Raw genomic sequence first — 26,646 nt, forward strand, 5'->3', positions numbered from 1 at the left:
TTCTTCCCAAATTCTGAAATCTGAAAGTGTCCTCTGATGTTGCTAAATGACGGGGCAAAATCACCCACGGTTGAGAGTCATTGACCTAATTCCACATTTTGACCAGTATATTTTATATATGCCAATGACCTCTTCTTATAAATGCAATATGTTTTCATGGAGTTACTAATATTTTTTTCACTGTCACAGATCATATTAATTACATGCTATTTTCCAGAAACTCTATGAAGGGGTCGCTGTTATTCACATCATTTTATAGATAAGAAATGCAGGGCCATGGAATTTAAATATGTTTCCTATGGAATAGAGCAAATGAGGAGTGAAACCAGAATTGGAACCATGCTGTCTGATTTCAAAGATGAATCTCTTAGCATCTCTGGTACACTATTTCCCGAGCAAGAAAAGCCTAGACTTTTGGGAGAGTTTTATAGGAATGCCAGTAAACCCATGAAAACCTAATCTAACCACCTCAGCTTGGAAAGCAGAATCCACCAGATGTTTTAATGGTTTGCCAACTTGAATATTAAGTGTTGAGATAAAATGAGTGAAGACCAAGTCAGAGGAACATCTGCTGAAATATCTTATCTGATGGCCAATCCAAGCCAGGATGGATTGTGTCTATTTCTTCTAGGGGACTCTACACTTTCCTCTTCATAACACATCACCCATTACATTGCCAATGTATCCTGATTTATATGCCTGTTCTGCTAGACCAGGAGCTTCTTGAGAGCTGAAACATTTTTACTCCTTTTTTTTTGGAAAAAAAAAAAAAGCATTTTTTCCCCCCACATACACATAGTAGGAATTCAATCAAAGCTGGTTGAATGAATGAATCAATAAACAAACAAATCCCAGTTATACAGAGAAGTATAAACATGCAGAATGGGAGTTACAAGTGGCTCCTGGCAGCCCAGGTACAAATGAAAGCCTATCAACCACTTACAGAAAGAGTTTTCTATTATCCAGACGGGAAGCCACTGGGAAAAAAGTACGTAGATTTAAAGCAACAAATAAAGAAAAAATTGGACTCAAATCAATAAAAATTGTCCATCCTCTTTTTAGTTTTATAATTTAGACCATGGCTGACCCAAACCACCAAACTCAATTCCACCTTCATTTAGGACAATTACCTGCCTTGTTAAATATTCAAAGGCACTGCCCCTCCGGAAAGGGTGTGCGTACTTTAGCACCACAAATCGATCCACAATGCCTCTGTGTGCAGCCTGTTGAAAGAGATTACAAAACACAGCGCCTGGTTTGACAAGTTTCCCAGACTTGAAGCTGGCAGCTGGGGGCAATTAGGTGGCCCTCTCTGTCCCCACCACCCACAGCTCTGGACTCAGAGAATTGCTCCTTTATTCTCAGAATGAATTGCTGACTTGAAAGATTTCCTGATATATCCTTCCCTCCACAATTTTCGTTTTGTCTTAGATGATGATCTGAATACTCTTTTGTCAGAGCTGTTGGAGCCCAGAGTTACACTGTCTTGATAAGACACCTGAAGAACAAGGAGGAGAGATGACTTGCCCAACATCCCTCAGGGAGGTAGTACAGAACTGGAGTTAGCTCTGAAAATGTTGGGCAGAATGAATTGGTTGAGCTGAGAAGCTAATGGGTCAGATCTTCCACTAGACCTAAAGGTAGGCTTGTTGGAAACACTGATCAAGCAGGCTGGAGTCAGCCTGGGAAATCCTGCAACTGGCAGTGGTAGTTACTCAGGATGGCTGTAATTATTTATTCATTCATTTTTGCACTTCTCAAATATTATAGTACGCCTACTATGTGCTAGGTAATATGCAAGTTTCTGGAGATAAGTGATGAACCAGGCAGACACAAATGGAGCAAACAGGCTAGCAGAACATAGAGATAATATAATATATAACATACTACTTGATGCAATGCAATGGAATATAGCATATTATATTATGGTGTATAATAGCATATATAATTACTTGTGGTATCATAAGATACATATTATCTTAGTCCACTCAGACTGCCATAGTAAAATACCATAGCCTCGGTGACCTATGTGACAGAAATATATTTTTTCACAGTTCTAGAGTCTGGAAGTCTCAGATCCTTGTACCAGCACGGTTGGGTTCTGGTGAGAGCTCTCTACTGCTGGCAGATAGTGTTCTTTTTGCTGTGTCTTCTCAAGGCAGAGAGAAAGAGAACAAGTTCTCTAGTGTCTCTTCTTGTAAGAGACACTATTTTGTCTCTTACATGATGTTACAGGACTTTTCCTTAGTTTAGCTAAAGACGGGGTTCTTGTCCGTCCCACAGCCACAAAAAGTTAGGCTCCCAGATAGTTTAAAGGGTGAGTAAAGCAGGTTTTTATTGGGTGAAAAGGAAAAAAAAAAAAAGAGGGGGAAACAGGGATCTTCCACAAAGTCAGAGTCCCCTGCTAAAGCCTTTCCCACCCCCCATTGGAATACCAGATTTCACACAGGAAGAGGTAGGGCCATGCTCCTCCCCACTGCAAAAGGCAGGAACTTCCTAAGGCTCCACTTCGGTGGGCTGGCTGGTTAGAGTTTTTCTGGGGACCCCCTCCCACCTTGGTGTCTCAGTGAGGGCCCCACTCTCATGCCCTCATCTGAATCTAATTATCTCCCAAAGGCCCCATCTCCAAATACCATCTCAGTGGAGGTAGAGATGTTAGATATTTAACATATGCATGTTGTGGTGGGGCGAGGGGGCACAACTCAGTCTAGCATAGACAATTGGATATGATATGGTATGATATGATATGGTATGATATGATATGATATGATATGATATGATACAGAAAATAAAAACTACTGAAAGAGGAAAAGGCCAGAGACGGGTCCATGGAGGAAGTAACATTTAAAGTCAAGTGTGATCTTGAGTTCAAAAGACAAGCATGCAAGCCAGAAGCTAGAGATTGATGCAAAAGATCCTGACTACATATAGGAATTGATAAGGAAGCTAGTAGAAAGGCAGGAAAATCCAGCTGCACAGCTCATGGGCTAGAGTCAGGCAGAAGTCAGGCACTTACCAGATATGGCCATGAACAAATCATCTGAATCCTCTGAGTATTGATTCCCACAGTTATGAAGTGTGGAGAATAACTGTAGCTTATTTATAGGATAGGTGTGAAAGTTGAATGAGATTATTTACATAAAAATCTTAACTGTGGCCAGGCGCGGTGGCTCACGCCTGTAATCTCAGCACTTTTGGAGGCCAAGGCGGGCGGATCACCTGAGGAATTTGAGACCAGCCTGGCCAACATGCCGAAACCTCATCTCTACTAAAAATAAAAAAAATTAGCCAGGCAGGGTGGTACACACCTGTAGTCCCAGCTACTCAGGAGGCTGAGGCAGGCGAATTGCTTGAAACTGGGAGGCAGAGGTTGCAGTGAGCCGAGATTGCGCCACTGCACTCCAAGACTTTGTCTCAAAAAAATAAATAAATAAATAAATAATAATAACTAAAAAAGATCTTAACCCTGAAGCAGTCACATTATAAGTGCTTGACAAATGGAAGCTATTATTATTGAAATATTAAAAATATTCCATCAACATATCCTGTTGGCTCTATCTTCAGAGTGCATCCTCCATCCAACTGCCTCCAAGTCCACCACTGTGGTCCAACACACCAATAACTTTTGTGAACTTGGATTGATTATGTAAATACTCTATGCTTTAGTTTCCTCATCTGTAAAATAGGCACAATATTAGAGCGTATCTCATAGAGCTGCTATAAGTACTTGTAAATTAATGTACATAAAGTAATTTAAAGGATTTCTAGACCCTAGCACATTATAAGTGCTAAATAAATGATACCTGTTATTGTCATCTCTCATCTGGATTGTTGCAGTAGTCTCTCACCTACTCTCCCTCCTTCCACCCTTCCTCCCCTGGTCTCTCCACAATGTGGCCAAAGTAATTCTTTCAATAAATAAATCACATTACTTCCCTCTTTGTACAAAACCCTCTGGTGAATTACCATCTCGCTCAGAGTGAAAGCAAAGCCTTCTCACTGAACCAGACCCCATGACCTTTTGAGCCTGATCCCCACTGTCTCTGCACCCTGGCCTCTCGCACTGCCTCTCTGACATGCTTGCCAGCCTGCACGTCACAGTCTTTGTACTTCCAGTTCTGTCTCCAGGAATGCTCTCTAACTAGGTCTGTTCATAATCTGTACATTGACTCCATTCAGGTCTCTGTTTCAATATCACATAAGCAGGAAGGCCGTCACTGACCAATTGACCTAAAATAAATAGCATGCACCACCCTTACACATCATATCACCCTGACCCTTCCTCCTTTTCCTTATCATATGACATGTGATGGATTGATACAAATAATTGTTCATTGTCTACTGTCTCAACAAAGTAAGCTCCATGAGGGCAGGCATTTGATCAGTTCACTTCTGTGTCCTTGGAAGCAAGAAATGTGCTGGGCACATTGTAGAAGTTAATAAATATTTGTTCAGTGATAAATGAATCAGAGACATCACTGGGGCTGAGATGCTTAGTGTCCCCCCTGATTGACTACTGACGATATGGACAGGGGTAGGTCCCTGGGGCCAGAAGACACATTGGCTGTTGTCTTCAGTGAAAGATTTATGGACCCAGAGTCTTTCCTAGGAACATCCTGCAAAATCTAACAGGGTAGTTTTCCAGGGCAGAAGGCAAATAATATACATTGTTTAACAATTCAAGAATTACTTTAATGACCCAGTAAATCACCATGAAAATCTGAATATCTGTAAAATATGGTGACCTGAGAAACTGCTGACTCCAGCGGTCTCCAGGGGGACTCTGTTAGTGATCTCTTTTGGATGGGCCTTTTTAAGACACATTTATGTTCCCCTGAGGTCAGGGTGCGAGGGAATAAAGGGAAGGTACTTCATGCAGAGCACTATAATCCATTCACAGGCAAGGCAGGGCTGTAAATCCTGCAGAGTGTGTGCATGCATGTGTGTGTGCTTATGTGTGTGTGTGTTTGGGATAGGGTAAATCTTGTGGTATTATTTTAAGCAGAAACTTCAGTCCAGAGAAGTCATAAAGCTAAGGGTTTTTGTTACGTCAAATATCACTGAAGCCACCTCTCAAAGCAGATTGACTTCCCACAGCTTTTCTTCCTCACCTCCTTACTCCAGGGGCTCATCTTCCATTTCATACCTAGTCACTGTCTAACTTGTCACTGTGTAGCCCTATCTTTAGATCTAGGCAACAAGGGCTTCTACCCTCAGTCTCATGCTTTAATTTATATATTACAAACTAATCAGAAAATATATTCATCAAAGAATATACCATCGCCTCTGCTTTTTAGCATCCAGCTCTCTGCTCTGACACAGCATGATCTCTAACCCCAAATCTCCTCCCTTATGTGAGTTCAAGCCACGGGGATATGCTTCTCCACACCTCTCACCCTATATCCTCAAAAGGAAAGGTCAGTGCATCCAAATGCCATGAAGGTCAGCAGGTGTGTCACTCTCGGTGTCAGAGATGAATGCTACTGGGACGGGAGCAGCAGGAGCACCTTCAGCAAGAGAATAGACACATTAATTAACTTGTGAAATCTTGCCTTATAACCAGCAAAAATGCAAAAGACTTATGTATGAAAAAGTAGTGCAAAGCATCTATTTTTTGCTTATATTTAGATTCCATCTTATGATTCTAGAGCTAAGGACGAATTGGTGAGGTATTCATGTCAGTTTCACAGAGTAGCTAAGAAACACTGTCTTGTATTAAGCAATTCATATTGCTCTTAAAGTTGTATATGTTTGTATGTAGATGAAATGGACACAAAGAATAATTCCAGTTCTTTACGTTAGTAACTAGATGGACATTACATACTTGAATATTGGATAGAATTATAGCTACAAAAAAAATTGAGTAAGATTTAATTAAATTTGCAAAGAACCAAATAAGATATTGAGCTTTATTTAAACAATTTAAATTTAACTATTGATATGTGATATAATTAAAGTAATTGCAATTTGAGTTTGGAGATTTCTCAAAGAACTTAAAACAGAACTACCATTCAACCCAGCAATCTCATTACTTCATATATTCCCCAAAGAAAACAAATTGTTCTGCCAAAATGACACATGTCCTAGCATGTACTATTCACAATAACAAGGACATGAAATCAACCTAGGCACCCATCAATGGTGGATTGGATAAAGAAAATATGGTACATATACACCGTGGACTACTATGTGACCATAAAAAAATGAAATCATATTCTTTGCAACAACATGGATACAGCTGGAGACCATTATCCTAAGAAAATTAGCGCAGAAACAGAAAACCAAATATCACAAGTACTCACATATAAGTAGAAGCTAAACATTGAGTTATATGTAGAACTTATATGTAGAACATATGTCAAGAATTTTATGTCACAAACATAAAAATGACAACAACAGACAGCAGGAACTATTGTGGGAGGTGGAAAAACTAATTTTGGATACTGTGCTCAGTATCTCAGTAATGGACTTCAGATCCTGGCCACATTTTCTAATCCACCTGCACCAAGAATAAAGTCAATATTTTGATCCCTATTTGACTCCTATGAATGTGTCTCAATTAATTCTGAACTTCCAAGAGGGAAGAGATTGAACGAGATCTGGTTTTTTTACAACTCTCTTCCAAGCAAGAATGATTAATTTTGAGCAAGTCTTCAAGTGTTAGCCATATAACTTCATTGTGGTAAATCCCCACTCTCACTTTATCTGGCCCACTCTTCAGAGAAGCCTTCATTTATTCCCATGTTAGAGTGTGCTCCACCTTCCTCCCCACGGCTTTGCCCTTAGTACTCCAAAATAATACTCACCACAGTGAGTATTGTATTATCACGTTATTTGTTTATTCTGTCTTCACTGTCCCTAGATTCTAAGCTCCTTAGAAATAGATAAAGGCCTTGTCTTACTCTTTTACTACATTTCCTCCAACTAACCTAGTGCCCAGGACTTACAGAGCAGTTAATAATGAAATATTAATAAATAAGGAAATTAATAGGTTGATGTGTAACTCTAATACCTTGAAATTACCTTGCTGCTTAGAAACATTATTCAAAATAGTTCAAGAATGCATTCTGACATGTTAACATGTTACTGAATCAAGCAAGCTAGTGAGAGGCTAGCACCAGGTTGGAACAGGTTCAATCTGGGGGTGTGAGGGCTCAGATGCTAATGCTGCATCTGCCTTCAGCTTGTAGTGTAAATTCCAGAAGATGAGCTCTCTGGGTGTATGATGTCAGGGCCACATTTTGCATTCCAGTGGCTTATCTGAAATCACATGATTCTTGATTAATTAAAAGTGGAGAGAACATTTTTTGCCTCTCATTCTAGTGAGTGAGGAATATGAAACCTGCAGAGATGAATTGGGCTCTTCAATGACACAGTGACAGAACCAGTGAGAAGATAGCAGTTTTTGTCTACAAGGTCTGTGTGTTTCTATAAGATTTTTCAAGAAGCTATCCTGTCTCTTAATAAACACCCACATTCTGGAATTCAGTAGGTACTGAAGATTAAATAGGGCTCTGAAGTTCACTGTCTGGTGGAGGATGAAGTTTAATCAATCAGTAACAATAAATAAAATTGAACAGATGTGGTATGGTTGGGACCCAGTATTATAGGACACCATGCAAAAGAATCTTTTAAATTTATTTAGGTGGGCAGATTACCTGAGGTCAGTAGTTCAAGACCAGCCTGGATGACATGATGAAACCCTGTCTCTACTAAAGAAAAATACAAAAATTAGCCGTGCATGGTGGCACGTGCCAGTAGTCCCAGCTACTAGGGAGGCTGAGGCAGGAGAATTGGTTAAATTGAGGAGTCGGAGTTTGCAGTGAGCCGAGATGGTGCCACTGCACTCCACCCTGGGTGACAGAGGTAGCCTCTGTCTCTAAAAATAAAAATAAAATGAAATAAATAAATTCAGTTAGGGAGAAAGGATGCCAGTGTATTTATTCCAAAGTAATCCTTGATTTGTATAGGAGCAGAGGATAGCAGTAAGGAGGCATCATCATAGGGAAGACTGAAGTAATGTGGAAAGAAATCCTTTCACTCCATTGTCAAACTTACTTTCTACTTTCCAATTTTTCTACTTCCTTAACATGCCTACTTCTTCTGCAGCCTTTAGCATGCAGAAGTGCTTGTCCCCCCACCAGAAAGATTCCCACCCCCATTTCCATATGGCTTCACATCTCATTCTTCACACTTGACCTTAACTATAATTTTCACAAAGAGGATTTCTCCATCTGCCCCCAGTCTAAAGTAGCCACTCCTGCTCTGATTATTTTTCTCATAGAACAATTCATTTTTATTGAAGGTCTTTACACAAATTTTAATGATAGATTTACTTAGGGGTGAAAGTTTTAATGTCTGTCTCCCCCATTGGACTGTAAGCTCCTGAGAATAGGGATCATTTTTGTTTTCCTTTATACTAAACACCCAATGCCTTATAAAGTACTTAGCACATAATCACCACTCACTACAGTCTTTTGAATGAGTGATTACATTCAAGGTTCAACCGTTTCTATCACCATTTAAAAATTTTTTCATAAGGGTGAGTAAAGTTATTTACCATTAGTGCTCACTAGGCACCTACTATCTGCTAGACACTGTTCTAATGGTTTTAAAATTTGTTGCCTCAGTTACTTCATCTCAGGATGCTTATGAAAGAGATGCTAATGTTACCTCCATTTTACAGGGGAGGAAATTAAAGTACAGAGAGGTTAAGTAACTTGTTCAAGTTTGTGTAGTGGTAAATAACAGAGCTAGAATTAAAACCAGGTGGTCTGACTAGAGAGTTTGTGCCCTTAGCCTGGATGTTATACTGTTTCTCGTGAGTAAATAATTAAGTGAATGAACAAATGAATAAAGTTTAAACAGCAAACTGTGTTCAGGAAACTGCCAAAGGTTCAGTATGACTGAAATAAAGGCTGGCGGTTGGAGTGAGGTGTAGGGTGACATAACTAGATGGCAATGAAGCAGACAGGCTCAGAGCAGAGAGGCTCAGAGCATGAGGGGCCTTGGATATTGAGTTAATGGATCCTAATTTGATTGGTAGGTGCAAAAGGCTTTGCAGCAGAAGATATGGATCAAGATTTTCATTCTAGACATTCATCTTTAAATGGCGATTCTACCCCAGCTCTGATTCAAGAGCCTTAACTGTAACCATTACATTATATTTCCACTCCTTTCCTTCATATCTGCTGCCCTCTCCATAATGAGCCTCTCTGATTAGTTACATCAATAGACTGCCTGCCTGTTTTAAAAACAGCTTGCCACCTGTTAATGTGTCTCCATTCTTCACTGGCTCTCTGTGTTGCAGCCAACTGAACAGCACAACAATTAAACTTCCTCCGTAGACTATTTTGTTCTACCAAGCTCAAATCCTGCTCATATGTCTAAATTTCCAGCATATAATAAATCAGGTTAGTGGCATGGGGCTTATTTACTACACTGTGAAGGCAGGAAGGTAAGCTGATCCACAGATAACAGTACGTGTGATATTAAGGAGAGAGAAGGGTAAGGAATGAGGAGACTACTACTGCTAGTTGTGAGGTTATTGCAGTAGTATAAGCTGAATTTTAAAGTGTTTTGCATTCTCTTGGTGTTAATGGGGTGGAAACAAGTGGAGAGAAGCAAGATTGGATGCAATAAAACTTGGAGAATGAATAGCAAAAGGCAAAACAATACAAGAAATCAGAGACCCTTTTAAGGTTTTGGGTCTAAGAATCTGGAAAAACTTCAATGGCATTTAAAGAAATGAGAAACTTTAGTATTTAAAAAAGTAGGAAAGGAAATAGAAAGTAAGGTGAGATTCCTTTGGACATATTGAGTTTGAGCCACTGGCTTGGGATTACAGAAGGACATGTCCAGCCTAAAGCTGGTGATGAGGTTTATGAATTGGGAAAGAACTTTAAAATAAGAATACAACCACAAGAGCCATTCTTGTTGACATGGTAATTAAAACTGTAGCTTGAAAGTGAAGTCACTGAAAGGAGTGTGTAGAAATAGAAGAAAGCCAAGATAAGTGCCATAATGATAACTGCCGCATATGAAGTACATAATATCATATTTAGGGCATAGAGTTTGTAGTCATGTAAATAAGCTTTGGCTTCACTCGAATCTAGGCTGCAGCACTTTCCAGATATGTGACTTTGCAAATTACTTAAATTCTTGCAGGCTCAGCTTCCTCTTCAGTTAAATCAGGATAGTAGTCTCCACCTCCTGAGATTGTGATGTGGAGTCATTGAACAAGTACGGAAAGGACCTGACACAGTGGAGTCAACAGTGGATCTCAGAAAGTACTAGCATTTTTACTTCATTTAATATGAAGTGGGTATGAATACAATTATTACTGTTTGAAAAATCACTGCACTTGCCTGCCGTATATATTTTTTCTCTTTACATCCTTACTGTAATAGTAATATAGAATTTATATGAATGCCTCCACCATTTATTTGAGGAAATTTAAATACAGATATAAAAAATTGGTTCAAGCTCAAATAAATTAACTAGGGAATATAACAAACAATTCCCAAATCTTAGTATCTTAACACAACATAATTTTATTTTTTGCATAGTTTATACTCAGTATTGGTTGGGCAGAAATTTTGGGTGACTGTTTTGTAAGAAAAGACTTGGGAATTTGGGTTTCTCCATTGTGTGATGTCACCATTTAAAAAGCTCATTCTACGTGGTCATCCATGGAAAAGGGTGAGAAAGAAAAGAGTACAATCCAGCTGGGAGTTTTTAGCTAAAACTGAAAAAGTCCAGATAACTTTACCTACAGTCTATTGGCCAGAGCCTTGCCATATGTCTGTCCTCATACTAATTTCATTGAAAGCCTGGAAATGTAGTCATCTGTTTGTCAATGAGAAGAAATAAGATTGATAGCAAGACTCTGTTGTGTCTCATAACTGGTAAAGGTGGGACTTAAGTCATACATTTAGGGGTTGAAATGAGAGAAAAAGATGGAAAAGAAACCTCTGATGAGTAAGAATAGACTCAATATAGGTTCCATGTCCTGGAATCCAAGGGAAGAAAGAGCCTCTCTCTTTTCAGATCCCTACTATGTGTCAGATTCTGTGCTGATTCAATGTTAACTCGTGAAGAGACAGCATATGATGAATATTTTGAAAAGTCCATTGGTTTTAGAAATTATAGATATAAGAGATTTGTTTCAAGACACACGAATAAAGAAGACAGAAAAAAATGATTAGTTGTCAGATTTTGCTGTGGAAGAGGCATGGAACACACAGTTCTATCTCTTGAAAAGAGCAGTGTCGGTTATTGGATCTTTACTATCCTTATGAAGGAAGAGCTCTGTGAGACACCGAAGACTTCTCGAAGAACAGGGATGACGTATTCCAGGTTAGAGAATGGGAAATGTATCTACCCTCTATCTTCCTGTGAAAACACAGGAGAGACTGAAATGAAGAATTGAAGAATAGGGGTTGGGAGGAACAAAAAAGTTACACAATGCTAGTGTTATCTTTTATACTTTTACGTTTCTTCTCCCAATTGAGGAGTGACCCTTAAAGAAGAAAAACCAAATTAAACATTAGCCAAAGAGCTGGGGCTGATGGAATATTTTATTGGAACTACTTTTCATACTCAAGAACTGAGAGAATGAAAGTAGCCATCTAACCTTGCCAGAGACTTAAAGACCCTCTCCTGACACACCCAGAACTCCTGCCACACCCAGAACTTCAGATTCTGTAAAATACACAGTGGCAGATAATTATTTCCCATTGGTCAGTTTCAAATTCTTAGCCTATAACAGCATTCCTAGTTTCTACCTCATTGCATTTTCATCTCAGTTTCCCTCTTTAACGCTTGTTAGTTAAGGATTTCTTTAGATAGTCTACCTGACTTCTGAGCCATTATGTCACTAAGAGATCACCTATGAGGACACTTCTACAGATTGCTGAAATCAATGTGCTATACCCATCCTAACCCAGGGTCCAAGATACTTCATTCCATATGTAACTCAGCACCCTTTCTTTAACCCACCTCATCTGGGAGAGGAGCTGGGTCAGGTATGGTTCAGGAAAAACACCATGATGAGGGTCTAGCTGAATATGCCTGGCTGTGCTCTTATCTTTAGGAAAGAAATGAAGAAGGCCTCATAGCTATCAAATGTCCAGTCCAGCTGCTCCATGGGGAAAGAAATTAACTGGTTCATTCAGAAAACACATCTGTATGCACCAAGAACTTTGCAGGCAATACAGTAGTAAAGAAAACTGATCCTATTCCTGTCTTGAAGGAATTCACAGTATAATGGGGGAGATGGGTAAGTGATTAAGTGATTACAGAATATTTACAACACTAGAGACAGTAGTGGATGTTGAGGCAGCTCCTATCCAAGCCTAGCAGGAGGGAATGTGCTCAGGGAACATTTTCAAGAAGATGAGGCTGGAAATATTGAGGCAAAATTACTACTGAAGAATGGAATCACCTGTGACATAGCTCGAAATCTGAGGGGAAAACAAGCAAGTGGGCTAACAAAACAAAAACAAACAAGAAAGTCCAGCAGTCAAAAAGCAATGACAGATGGATGGCTGGCAACCAAGGAAGAGGAAACCCTAGTAGTTGAAAGTGAAAAAAAAGGGAGCTATGGGGGCCAGGTGCAATGGCTTACACCTGTAATCCCAACACTTTGGGAGGCCAAGGTGGTGGATCATCTGAAGTCAGGAGTTCGAGAGCAGCCTGACCAACATGGAGAAACCCCGTCTCTACTAAAAATACAAAATTAGCTGGGCGTGGTGGCTCATGCCTGTAATCCCAGCTACTCAGGAGGCCGAGGCAGGAAAATCACTTGAACCCAAGAGATGGAGGTTGCAGTGAGCTGAGATTGCGCCATTGTACTCCAGTCTGGGCAAAAAGAGTAAAACTCCACTTCATTAAAAAGACAGATAGATAGATAGAGAGAGAGAGAGAGAGAGAAAGAAAGAAAGAAAGAAAGAAAGAAAGAAAGAAAGAAAGAAAGAAAGAAAGAAAGAAAGAAAGAAAGAAAGAAAAGAAGGAAAGAAAAGAAATGGGAGATATACTGACTCTACCAGAAAGAAATAGAGCCTATAGAAGTTTGTATTTAAGGAAAAAGAAAAACTGAACATATATGTGAACTAAAGTCAGTAAGTCAATAAAGAGGGACATGCTGAATATGCTACAGAGTGAGAGGGGTCAAGAACTACATCCCTGAAGGTGCCAATTGGATTTGTAGACAATTTCCTCCATGTGGAGCACTTGTCAGGAAGTAGGAAGTGAAGTGACAACACAGACTGCAATCCCAAGGGCTAGAAGATAATGAAAGTTCATAGTCTTTGCAACCACTTTGGTGAAATGGAAGCGTCACTGTATTCTGATTCAGAAGATCTGATTCTGCCATATACTGACTCCAGGAATTTGAGAAATTTCCCACATTCTGTGTCATCTTTTGCATAATGAAGATATTGGAAGGAAGAATTCTATGGTTAATTTCCAGGAACCAAACTGCAAAGCCTTTTTTCTCCCTATAGTTTGGCACTTAGGAAGTAAGTTTACTTTTATGTAAGCTAACATCTACAATAGATTTTTTGATGACCTATGAGACTCCAAACACCACATATGCATTTTCATCTGAGTAGCATGCCTAATTCAGAGTCTTCTCATCAGGCATGATGGTTGCAGGCTTAGGATGGGTCAGAAATTCTTGATTCTGAAACTCTCCAGTCTATTAAAGAAACAAATTGCTTTTTGTTTGTTCCATTGCAGTGGCCATTTTCTTTCTAATTTCAAAAAAGTAGATATTACAGAGTTTTATAAAAACTCATCTTGGTGCTCACGAGACTGAGTGAATCTGGCATTTTCTTCTATTGGTTGTTGAAAGTGAAGTCTGTTGACTGGGAAAATGTTGACTTCTGCTGCTCTGAGTGAAGGTACGTGTAAGTGCTTATGTGCTCCCAGTTCAATAGGTAATAAAAAGATTAAATCTAAAAATGGTTCCATTCTACAAGATATAACATTTCACATTGAGTTGTATTTTACAACATTTTTAGGTAGAATTTTATTACTGTGAACAATTGACTATTGATTCATGTTTCTCAGAACTCAGCAGGGCATGGAGAAAAGTTTCAGCCAATTGCGAATTCTTGGAAAGTGTTCTTAGGCAACATGGCTTACAACCAAAAGTGCTGGGAATTTAAACAAAATCTTAAAGGTTTAGTCCTACACTCTATCAATGAAATAACTTACTCCTCCATGCTGAGCTTCCTTGGGACAAGTATAGATGACTCCTCCTACATCAAATGCCACAACCATATAAAATCTGTTCAGTGTGACCCTGGCATTTTCAATAGTACAGTCCCAGCTGAAAAAAAATTAGACATTATTTTGCATCTACAACTAAAGCCCTTTAAATGTAGCCTTTGTCTTTCCTGTGCCCAATCAGCTCTGATGATCATCACAAATTAACATATTAGAAAGATATTTTAAAAATTCAAGAGATTCATTAAAGTTCAACAGACCTGAGTTCAAATCCTAAACCAAGAGGACTTGAAAAAACTATCTTAACCCATCATAAGTGTCATAAATAAAACAGGCAGTGCTTTGCAGGTATATTGTGATGTTTAAATGAGATAACAAAGGAAAACATGGAAAATAATTATTGAGCACTTACTTTGTATTGTTTCACTATAATCTTACTGTGAGAATTTATCAAGTACTTTATCAGTATTAACTTATGTAATCCTTTCAACAACCCTATAAATTTTGACACCGGCATTATTCCCATTAATGGTAGAAAATACTACCTATAAAATAACTAAGTCCAAGAGAAGTTAGGTGATTTACCGACGTAAGTGGGTGATAACTTAAAGCTTTGAATACGTTAGATCCTATGCTCTTAAATACCATACTATGTATGACACTTTATTACAATCCTGTGAATGTGAGCTTAGAATATATTTATGAGTTAAAGCTTTCCCTGTTTCCTTTGCTAGATTTGGTGCTCATTCTTTTATTTACTGCAATTTGATTTAGATATGTGTTTGGCTATTTTAAATAATATAATAAACAGATGGAAACTTAAGTTGGAAAAACCAAACTAGAAACTTTGCAATAACTTACATCTCACTACAAAGTTTCTTCATCAGCTCAGACCTCTACTTCTACAAACAGTATATAAATACTGTAAATACTACAATACTGTATTTATCATTCCCTTGCTTTTCTTTCTATGCACTGACATCTCTTTGGATTTCTGAACATTAAATGCAAAACATGCAAAATTGCACTTATTAAAAAATTTATAAGTAATATGTTTTTGTTTGAGATGGGGTCTTGCTCTATCACCCAGCTGGAGTGCAGTGGCACCATCTCTGAAAGTTCACTATAGCTTTGACCTCCTAGGCTAAAGCAATCCTCCCACAACAGCCTCCTGAGTAGCTGAAGCCACAAACATGTGCCAGTGCACCTGGCTAATTTTTGTATTTTTTTGTAGAGACAGGGCTTCACCATGCTGCCCAGGCTGGTCTCAAACTCCTGAGCTCAAGCAACCTACCAGTCTCAGCCTCCCAAATTCCTGGGATTATAGGCATTGAGCCACCATGCCCAGCCAATAGTATGTAATTTTTGAAGGTTACTTTTTTATTTACATTATGACACTAAAAATTCATTTATATTATTGCTATCACTTTGATCCTTATATAATACTCTATGTGTGACTATTCCATAGTCTATTCATCTACTCCCCTGATTATAGACAAGTGTGGTACCAACTTATTATTATTGCATTTATCATAGTATTCATTATAGCACTGTTGGGAAACATTTGTGCATGTCTTTTGCTATACATGAGTGAAGGTTTCTCGGTTTCTCCTTTAGTATTACTCCAGAAGTGAGTTTTCTGGGTAAGAAGTATGACAACATTTAACTTTAGTAAATAACGTTGAGCCATTTTCAAGAACAATTCTACTCTCTTAAATGTCCATCAGAAAGGATGCTGCGAATCCACATCCTCTTCAACACTTTTTATTGTCATTTTTATTTTAACTGTGCTAATCCAATAGGTGCAGAATGATACATCATTGTGGTATTGATTTGCTAATAAAGGTAGCCATTTGCTTTCTCTTTCACTTATGTACCAGATATGTTCATTTGAAACATATACAAGATGCAGGTGTTTTCTCTTTTATAAAATGCATCTTTATGTCTCTTATACATTTTTCAGTTGGGTTATCTATGTTCTTATTGTATAATTTTGATACTAATACTTTGTGATTGTAAAAAAACATTTCTACCTTCTCTCATTAGGTAACTTCGATTTTCACTTTCTTTCAGAGTCTTTCAATGAAAATTTTGTAAAAACTTTTAGTAATGTTTAATTCACTATGTCATTTCTCTCCATTGATTGAACCCAACTGATACACATGCGTGTTAATGCTAAGGAAGATTAAACCCCAAAGAAGTAATTAAATACAAATTGATTCACAGATTCAAAAATCAAATAAAATCACAAGAGGGAGAGTAGACTAGGATAGGGGACATGTAAGACATCAGTACTTGCTATACAGCTGAGATTAAGAGAGTGTATAGTATTAATATTTATGTAGGTAGAGAATAAAAAAATGACCAATGGAATAAACTGGAGGATACAGAAACAGATCCTTATTAACATATGAAAATTTAGTATGTGACAGCAGTGATGTGCCATATTAGTGGTGAATGAAAAGACTGTTCAATAGTCACAGTTGGATAAAATATATCCTTTAAAAAACTATCCCTGACTTATACATTATGCTAAAATCAACTCCTGATGGATTAAAGACCAAAATGTATTATAAATGGCCAAATTTTAATAATTTTAGCACATTTTATTGGTATCATTTAGAACCAGGGATAAATGTATATTTCTTAAAAACAACAAAAGCTTGAATCTTTTCACCATGTTGTAGAGAATCTCTCCTATGATAATTCTCTCTGATGAACATCAACGTGAGATATTCCCATTTGTTCACGCACATATCACTTCCCTACTCATTGTTTCCAATCTTATATTTTTATTCCTTCCAGTATCCTGTCTCATCAGCCATGTCATGTATCATTATTAGGAACCAATATTAGGAGATATTCCCATTTTTTCACATACATATCACTTCCCTAGGACTCTTTGTCTCTAACCTTATATTCTTATTCTATCTAGTCTCCTGTCACATTAGCTATGTCATGTATCAATATTAGGAACCAATACGCATATATACAATGCTAATTCTCACTTTACAAAACAATGAATATGAGGCTTTTGTTATCTGCTAAATATACTGCTCTTATAAATTCAGATAACAAAAAATAGAACTAGCAGGCTAGGTTTATAGATTAATTAGACAAATAGAAAGTGGACTTGGCCTCCATAAGTTCCCAGTCTAATCACAGGACCACGGGAACACTTCGAGATTATGTGGGCACTGGTATGCAAACTCTGTTTTCAACAGTCTCTAAAATATGAATAACTCCCAACACCGTTTTGCTGGCAGTTGAAGGTTTTTATATGAAGGTTTTTATATTAGAAGTAATTTATTATATATTTGTGATGGCATTACAGGGTCTTTCCTGAAAGGGCTCTGGCCTCTGCCTTTAATCAATTGGCTTTGGATTTGTGAACCAACTTCAATCTTCAAGTTGGATGAGAGGCTATAATTTTCTGTTGCCGTGGTTGATGTTAGCCTTTGTCACTCTCCATTGACTTCCATTACTCAAAGTTACAGGCACAGAATTTCAATTGTCCTGCACTTCCAGGTTGTATGGGAATGGAGCCGTCTCTCTCACCTCAGCAGGAACAGGGAAACCTGAGATCAGAAGATGCAAAGAGTACAATGCCATCATGAGGTTGTATGATTTTAGGCCATGTCTATATAAATCATTTGTCATAAGTTTTTAAGTAAAGCAAAAAGCGAATAGTCCTAGAAATAGATGTGGCCAAGAGGCCATGAGAAGAATGGTAAGAAGCATCTAATATAAGTGGATATGAAGTTAATGAGGAATGGAAATCCTCTTAGTAGGCAAAATTATGAGCAACATCTGTTTTTTTCCAATAATTTTTTTAGCCTAGATGTATATAGTACATGTTCTATACTATATAAATGCCCAGAGAGGACATCTGCTGTGGAAAAGTTTTCACTAGGACAAGATAATTCATACTGTGGATGTCAGCATCTTTCTTGAGCTCTATTGATATTTGCTTTGTAGGCCAATGTACAAAATATCCTTGACTATAAGGCTGATCCAGATACTGTCATAGCAGAATGTCTATCTTGTCAAGAATGGATGCTAATATTGAAGACCAGATATAACACCATTTCCTGAGATAACTAGCCAGTCACCTATTGACCAGTTGATAATATTGGATCTCTTCCATCATTGAGGTTGTAGTAATTTGTATTCTTGGGAGTAGATATTCTGAATAAGGATTTTTTGTGCCTATCATGCTTTGTCAGCATCACTATTTTTGGACTTGCTGCATGCCATTCTTATCACCTTGGGCTGCAATAACAGATTACCATAAACTGGGTGACTTGAAAGACAAACATTTATTTCTCATAGTTCAAGAGGCTCGGAATTCTAAGATGAAGGGGCTAGTAGACCTGATGTCTGATGAGGAGCTTTTTTTTTTTTTTTTTTTTTTTTTCAGAGTCTCACTCTGTCACCAAGTTGGAGTACAGTGGCATGATCTCAGCTTACTGCAATCTCCAACTCCTTGGTTCAAGTGATTCTCCTGCCTCAGCCTCCCAAGTAGCTGGGATTACAGATACGCGCCACCACACTCAGATAATTTTTGTATATTTAGTAGAGACAGGTTTCACCATGTTGGCCAGGATGTTCTTGATCTCCTGACCTCGTGATCCACCTGCCTCAGCCTCCCAAAGTGCTGGGATTACAGGTGTTAGCCACCGTGCTGGCTAATGAGGACCTTCTTTCTAGTGTGCAAATGACTGTCTTCTCCTTGTATCCTTACATGGCAGAGATAAGATAAAGGAAGTAAACTCTATCAAGTTTCTTATTATAAGGGGACTAATCTTATGAGGACCACATGACCTCATTTATACTCAGATACCTCTGAAGGCTCCCCTCCAAATATCATCATTCAATATATAAATGTTGGGAAGACATAACATATTTAATCCATAGCATATCCAACATAACATCTCTTTCAACTAAATAACTCATTATATCACAAAAATGAGTAAAACAATGCTTTTGTTTAAGCAATTTGCTTGTCTTATAGTGTCTAATTATTTAACCATAAACATTTGACCTGACAAAAACTGAAGCTTATGCATAGCCTCCTTCTCTGTTGTCAAGGATACTATTTAAAGCTTATTCATAGAATGACCTGTAAGAAAACATATTCCAGTATAAATGCTATCTTACATAATATAATATTTGATTTAAACCAGTAAGCATCATGTGGTGTTATTTTCCCCAAGATCAAAATACACAGGTCTGGGAACCAAGTAATGGAAGCAAAATGGGCCATTCTTACTATATTACACTCAATAACTCAGAGAACATTTGAATTTCAGTGATTGAATTTCTTAAGAAAGGAATGTTTCCCTTAGGGGTCATAGCCAAGTTTCTATTAACTTAGAAGCCCAGTAAATACCCTGGACATTTGGGCTCCTCATGCCACTGAACTGACAGGCATAAAAAGTGCTTAACATAAGGGGCTTGATTTCATTTACTGGAGAGAAATTTAGTTGCTTCTAATCAATGCAAAAAATAAGAAATATGATTGGAACACAGGGTAATTATTAGAGTAACAATACTCTCTTGCCAATAGTCCTGGTCAATGAAAGATTATGACAACCCAATAAAGATAGAATATTTGGTATAAATATGTGGGTCACTCACAGAAAAAGGAACGCTATTGAAGGGGTTAAGGGAAAAGAGAAGGAAATTAGACTAAGTAATAGGAAAATGAAGTTTTGATTACCAATATGTTTATCTATGCATAACCTAAGGTATTGCATTATCTATTCTACCTCTCTTACCTCTAAGCTACCATTTTTTGAATACTGCTGCCGATGTCTAACATTTACATCCCTGGTGGCAATATAACAGAATTGGCACCACTGCCACTAGAATTGCAACTAGGGTGAGGCATATGAGACTCTTAGGACACAAAATTTAAGAAGTCACTCCCTTTTAGAGTCATAGAAGTTCACAGTGCCATCTGTGCTGAATTGGAGTCCCTGCTGTATCTTTCCTTAGGGACCTCCTATGGATACTTCTATAATACTAGATTGACAATATACATTATGTCTTCATATTAATCTGAGCTCTTAAAGATGAGGATCTATACCTCCTTCAAGTCAGTGTTCTTAGTGCTTATCATAGTGCCTGGCACATTGTAGACCTCATTAAGTGTCTGTTCAATGTAAGTATGTATGGTCTCAAAAGATAAACTTTTGTTTGTTTGTTTGTTTATACAGGTTTTATTACACCAATGTTCACAAACCAACACCAGCACTCTTTTTATGTTCTTAGGAAAGAGCAAGGGCTCTGCTTATGATAAAATAAACAGCATACATTTGAAGTTAAAATATGAATAAAATATTATAGGAGAAAAGTTTAATAAAAAAGAAGACAGTGGGAAATATTGATAGTAAAACCTATATTTAAAAAATAAATCTTTCATTTACTAACTCTTGGACTTGAGGAAAGTTGCTTAATTTTACTGTTAACTTCCTTTATTTGTAAAATAGTGTATATTATCTAGAATGTCAATCTTACAGAGATGTTATGAAGAATTAAAATGAGTTTTAAGTACATGTGGAAATAATCTAATGATTTTTAAATAATATATAATTGTAAATGATTTATATTCATTTTAATGATTTTCTAATGTAGCACTAATCACAGATTATTCAGTGTGATAGACGGTTCTGCATATGTTGATCTTCTCTTTATCTTATGTGATCATCACGTCCCTGATGTCAGTGGAGATTCTTTCTCACCCTCTATCCTCTCTATCTTTTTCTCTTTCCTTAGTATCTATCCTTAGAATGTACCACAAGTTAAGGGCTCAATGATGTCTATTAGGTGCATTAAATAACCTTTCTCAAAATCCACTTGTTTAGCATTTTCTGTCAAGTGTTATGAATGATGTTTATCTTATAAGTCATGATCCAAACCAACTAAGTGCTTAAAATTATAAAATAAAAAATAAAACCAAACGGGCAGTTAAATTGATATGACATTACATTAAATTATATTTTGTGGTTTCAATGAGGCAAGCTTCGAGGAGTAAACACTTCGAATTTTTGCGAGAAGTAAATAACACTAAGCAGAGGGAACGGGAACGGAAGAAGGAGAGAGAAGAGAATTGGTCTAATACAATGAAAAATTGTGGCACCGGTGCGCTCCGTGGTGCTGTCCACGGTGCTGACAAGTTTCTTAATCTTGGGGAAGTTGATAGTCCATCCAGTTTCTCTCTGATTTTCCTAACCAGATACGTGGAGAAATCATAAATGCAGACAAGAGAGAAAACTCTAAATATGGAAAATGGGTAGAGGTTGTTGGTGATATCTATATAGTTCTACGATGTTGAGGGAAACAAGTATTTTTAAAAAGATCATTATTTGAGCACATTATGAAATCCAAAATTACCAAGACAGGAACCAAAATATAATATTATTAGAATTTCAAAGTAACATAGAATAAGCAATCTATAAGACAAGGGCATAAAGTGCTAGTGTTTTAGAAAAACAACTTTTCACAATGCAAAGACTGAAGTTACATCACCAATAAAAACAGGTTTTTTTTCTTGACAAAGAAATATTGACTTTTTAAATGCTGCATTTTTCTTTTTGAAGAATTACATTATAACTCATATTTTGAAATATGTATTATAGTTTGTATTAGTATTATGTTTTTATTACACTCTTGACTATTATAATTCCTTTTAAATCTATAATTTATTGTGTTGGGGGAGAACATATAGGAGATCCTCCCTTTTTTTCTTTATCCTATGTCTGATACTAATGTGAGAGTTATTAGCAATAAATTGTCTCTTTCCTTCGTGTGCTTTTAATACCTATTATCATTAACTGCCAACAACAAAGCTAGGGGTCATAGTCAAGTCTTCTTTCTGTTGAAATTGTTTTCTGCTAGGCATTTCCAAATATATAAAATTACGTCTGTATTGAATATGGGCTACATTCTTTACAATGAAGATAAACTCCATGTTTATTTGACCAAGATTAATACTTTTCTTCTTATAACTCACTACTCTCATAAAACTATTGTAGTCCACTTACTGTTCCAAAAACATGCTAAGCTTTTTATGTTTCCAGGTTTTGGCTGATGCTATTTTCTCCAAAAGGATGTCTCTTTTTTTCTGTTTTTGTTTTTGTTTTTTTTTTTCCTGGATAAAACTCTGGTCATTTTCAAAGGCCCAGTCAAAAAGTTAGCATGAAATGTACCAGCAAGAATTATTTCTTTCATTTTTGATAATGTCACTGTCATAGTTCTTAGATAGTCCAGATAATTATAGCAGGCAATTATAGAATATTGTAGACTAGAAGACAGCATGGACCATGGTATTAAAAGATTTGGTTTTCAAGTCATCGCACATTCACTCAGCAAACATTTGCTAGAACTTTTCTAGGCACTGCGACAGTGAACAGAGTAGTAAAAACACTTGCCTTCATAAAGCTACATTTTTAGTCAAGAGTGGTACAAAATCTTAGTGTAAATGGAAAAAATAAATTAATGAACTATTTTTAGATAGTAAAAAATACTATGAAAATAATAAACAATAGTAATAGTAATAGACCAGTAAAGCTTCCACGCATGACAAATGCTTTTCCACGATGACTAGGAAAGGCTTCTTTGATAAAGCATGTTTATTCTGTGTGTGTGTGTGTGTGTGTGTGTGTGTGTGTGTGTGTAACCAAGAGCCTGAATAAAATGAAGGAGCCAATGATGTATAAATGATACTGAAGAGGACAAGAAGGAGTTGGTGGACGAGTATCAGGAGAAGGAGGGTTATGGTAACAATGATTATGATAACCAATATTTGGAAGTTTAGTCTTTCAGTCACCTGATTAAAACTGTGAAATTGTGAGCTGGGCATTACTACTATTTCTATTTGTGAATGAAGAAAAATAAGTGTGCCAAAACTTCAAGTTCAGCGTAAGTCAAAAAACACAATCAGGTTGTTTAAAAAGTGATTTTGGTCTCAAGATGCGTATTTGGGCCAGTAAAGGGAATTATTGTCTGAGGTCTCCTGATGGTTTTTATTTGTAACCAGCATTTTTATAACCAATAATTTACAAGTGATATTAGGAAAAGGTGCAAAAATTAGGAAATGAATACCACGATATAAAAAGGCATTCAAAGTATAAAGAAAAATTATTATAAATTATTGCGGGCTGAATCTACACGTAAATATCCTTTTAAAAGTGTGCCTGTGTGCATTCTATATGCAAAAAGACTGAGTTCATGTACATAAAAATTGAACAGGAAAACAAAAATTATTTTTCAAAAAGGTAAATTGAAGCAGTTGATAATAATGGATATAATAAAACATGGTATATAATAAATATAAATTTTAAAATAAATATTATATGTCAAAATAAAAAATCAAGCAAGGAAGAATCACAATGTGTGTGTGTGTGTGTGTGACAGCTATTTATGCATGTGATTGTGTATTCCAAGAAATTGCCTGTCTGAAATTGTCTGCAGATAGATGGTAGTGAAAAGATAACCTTAGGAAAAAAAAATCAGGCATTTTACTTTAGTCAAGTGATTATTTTGTGCATGTGGGGTTTTTTTAGTTTAACATTAGTCTTCAATATTGCTCTCTTTGATCTAAGAAAAGTTATTTTCAAATCCTGAAGTTTGTCAAGGCTTCTTTTTAAAGAATTACTTCTCATGTGAGTCATTAACCTAGGATTTCATTTTTCAGAAGGGTTCTGAATCTAGCTTTTCAATCACTACTGCATATAACCTCTGTTTTGTTAACAGCTATGTAGTTGATGCACAGATAGATATTTCTGAGGTTTACTTTCATAGACTTAGCAGTTGTTTATGACAAAATTTTTTTCTCTTTATTTATGAGGTATGTGTGATAAAAAATAATGTTCTCCTGAATGCTGATTTTTTTCTTAAGCTGAATTGCTTGGAGATGGTTTTTGTTTTAAGTAACTATTCCTCTCAATTCTGAATGATTGGTTTTAAATCATGCAAAACCATCATTTGGTAGTCTATTTTCATACATATCAAAAAGTGAGTGTAAGATCAGTATATCATGATTTATCATGCTTCTAAGGAAAACTCAGTACAGAATAAACAAGTTACTCAACAGTATCTGTAAGTCAGGAGTTTGTAGTAATTCCACTGACTGGTGTCCATGGACTTTTGACCTATCACCAACCGTATCGTCAGAGCTCACCAATAAGGAAGTATCTTGCCACTTTAGGCAGTTGGAGTCCCACTTCTGGAAGTGTCTAAGTTTCTAAATTCTAGACTGAGCAGGATATAATAGTAGACATGCATTCTTTTATCTATGGTCAGGCAGGATAAACTTCATGAGATTCTATGTCCTGATATTTCTGACTCTTTGTTTTTTTCACTGTGACATATTACATTGAAACCAAGTAGAATTCTTTTTCAGAAAATTTTCCAATAGAACAGTAATCAATGAATTGAAGTTAACTGCATAACATAATGTAGTCAACATATATTTGAGCATGAAATATCTAACAGTAATGTTTTAGAAAACTATAGGCAAGAGAATGTTTGATAATACAGAATAAAAAATAAGACATAATTACTTCCATGCATTATGGGAAAACTTTTTCAGATGTTTTTCTTCTTTTCCTTTTTTCACAGAACAACCAATGAAGTTGTTCAGTTTTCAAAGGCAGAGATTATCAATTCAAGTGAAAATGCCTCTTGTGCAGGCAGAGTCCTATATAGTCTTCAATTTTCTAGGTTCATTTATTCTGGGTATCAGAATTTTTATTCAGTTTTATTCACATGTCAGATTATCTGAATAGTCTATCTGAATAGTCTTGTATCATCTGTCTGAAACTCCTCAGGTCTTTCATACATGCACACACAAAATACTTCCTTGTGACATTAGCCACATGAGATCCTACATATGGAACAAAATGGATACTGTTGTCTTGGTGTGGTGATTCTTGCCTGTAATCTCAGCACTTTGGGAGGCTGAGGCTGGTGAATTGCTTGAGCCCAGGAGTTTGAGACCAACCTGGGTAACATGGCGAAACCCCATCTCTATTTAAAAAAAAAAATACAAAAATTAGCTGGGTGTGATGGTGTGCACCTGTAGTCCCAACTACTCAGGAGGTTGAGGTGGGAGGATAGCTTGAGCCTGTGAGGCAGATGTTGCAGTGAGCTGAGATTGTGCCATTGCACTCCAGCCTTGGTGACAGAGACAGAGCCTATCTCAAAAAAATAAAATAAAATAAAGAAATGCATACCATTAATTAATTAGTTGACACAAAATGTATAAACATGTGCAGAGAAATAAATATATAAAATAAACATACCCAGACACAAGCACATATATATGTATATCCCACAGTGTATCTGATACTAATTGCCAATTTTGCATCACAACAACACTGGTGAAGAGACTAATATTAGCAGAGATACTGCAGGTACAAAGATATTTGGAGAGTACTGTCATGACTAATGCATAAATTAATGAAATGTCTGATGTGATGGACAAAATAAGATGTGTCAGTGAGTGATGTATGACATGCAATGGCAGAATTTGAAATCTGATTGTGTTTAGAAGTGAGGGAAAGAGAAACTTCTGGAAATGGCTTTGAATTATTTGTCTTCCCCACCTAATGAGCCAAGATGTTAGATAGATATAAAGTCTATCTAACAAAAAAACAGAGGCTACTCTTCAGCTGCAAAGATTGCTATTTGTGAGTTGAAGAAGCAGAGAGTATGTGGAGAAATAGGAATGCCTTTACACTGTTGGTGGGAATATAAATTAATTCAACCATCGTGGAAGACAGTGTGGCAATTCCCCAAGGATCTAGAACCAGAAATACCATTTGACCCAGCAATCTCATTAGTAGGTATATACCTAAAGGATTATCAATCATGCTGCTATAAAGACACATGCACATGTATGTTTATTGAAGCACTGCTCACAATAGCAAAGACTTGGAACCAACCCAAATGCCCATCAGTATAGACTGGATAAAGAAAATGTGGCACATATACACCATAGTATACTATGTAGCCATAAAAAGGATGAGTTCATGTCCTTTGCAGGGACGTGGATGAAGTTGAAAACCATCATTCTCAACAAACTAACACAGGAACAGAAAACCAAGCACTGCATGTTCTCATTCATGAGTGGGAGTTGAATAATGAGAACACATGGACACAGGGAAGTGGACATCACACACCAGGGCCTGTTGGGGAATTGGGGGCTAGGGGAGGGATAGCACTAGGAGAAATAACTAATGTAGATGACAGGTTGATGGGTGCAGCAAACCACCATGACACATGTATACCTATGTAACAAACTCGCACATTCTGCACATGTATCCCATAAAAAGTGTAATTTAAAAAAGAAAGAATTCACAAAAAAGGCTGATGTTAAAGAGGATTGTGGGAAAGAATATTAACATT

The sequence above is a fragment of the Rhinopithecus roxellana genome, chromosome 2 (genome assembly GCF_007565055.1).
Source record: "Rhinopithecus roxellana isolate Shanxi Qingling chromosome 2, ASM756505v1, whole genome shotgun sequence".
Lineage (NCBI taxonomy): Eukaryota > Metazoa > Chordata > Mammalia > Primates > Cercopithecidae > Rhinopithecus > Rhinopithecus roxellana.